This window comes from Vicia villosa, linkage group LG4, assembly GCF_029867415.1.
Source record: "Vicia villosa cultivar HV-30 ecotype Madison, WI linkage group LG4, Vvil1.0, whole genome shotgun sequence".
Lineage (NCBI taxonomy): Eukaryota > Viridiplantae > Streptophyta > Magnoliopsida > Fabales > Fabaceae > Vicia > Vicia villosa.
The window spans coordinates 533193-534544 of record NC_081183.1 but is presented as its reverse complement, the minus strand read 5'-3'; positions in this window follow the sequence as shown (position 1 = coordinate 534544).

Below are 1352 nucleotides of genomic sequence, written 5' to 3'. Positions count from 1 at the left end.
AATTTGTAAAACTTGCAAAATTTAGTGTTTTGGAAGATTTTTCGTGTGCTATATACTACATAAAAGTCACAAAAATTGTTAAACTGGAAAAATTTGGTCTTTTGGAAGACTTTTGTGTGCTACTACATAAAATTGACAAACTTCGTTAAACTTGCATACATTGGTATTTTGGAAGATTTTCGTGTGCTATACTACATTAATGTCACGAAGTTTGCTAAACTTGCATACATTGGTATTTTGGAAGATTTTCGTCTGCTATATCACATAAAGTCTAGAAGTTCGTATAGCCGGAAAATTTTGGTATTTTGGAAGATTTTTGTGTTCTCTTCTACATTAAAGTCACAAAGTTCGTTAAACTTGTATACATTGATACTTTTAAAGATTTTCAGGTGGTATATACTACGTAAAAGTCACAAAGTTTGTTAAACTAGCAAAATTTGCTCTTTTGAAAGATTTTCGTGTGCAACACTACATAAAAGTCCCGAAGTTTTTTAAACTTGCAAATTTTGGTATTTTGGAAGGTTTTCGTGTGCTATACTTCATAAAAGTCACGAAATTCGTTACACTTGCAAACTTTTGTATTTAAAAATATTTTTGTGTGCTATACTACATAAAAGTCATGAAGATTGTTACACTTGTATACGTTGGTATTTTGGAAAATTTTTCGTGTGCTATATACATAAATATCACGAAGTTTGTTAAACTTGCAAATTTTAATATTTTGGAATATTTTCGTGTGCTATACTACATAAAAGTCACGAAGTTCGCTAAACTTGAATACATTGGTATTTTCGAAGACTTTCGTGTGCTATACTACATAACGTCACGAAGTTTATAAAACTTTCAAAATTTAGTGTTTTGGAAGATATTTCGTGTGCTATATACTACATAAAAGTCACGAGATTTGTTAAACTGGCAAAATTTGGTCTTTCGGAAGATTTTCGTGTGCTATATTACATAAAAAACACGAAATTCGTTAAATAGCAAAATTTGGTATTTTGGAAGATTTTCGTGTACCGTACTAAATAAAAGTCACGAAGTTCCTTAAATTCCAAAGTTTGGTATTTTGGAAGATTTTTGTGTGCTATACTACATAAAAGTCACAAACTTCGTTAAATTTGAATCTTTGATATTTATGAAGAATTTAATGTGCTATACTACATGAAAGGCACGAAGTTCGTTAATCTTGCAAAATTTGGTATTTTGGAAGATTTTCGTGTGCTATACTACATAAAAACCAAGAAGTTAGTTAAACTTGTAAAATTTGAAATTTTGGAAGATTTTTGTGTGTTATACTACATTAAAGTCACAAAGTTGGTTAACCCTGCATACATTGGTATTTTGGAAGATTT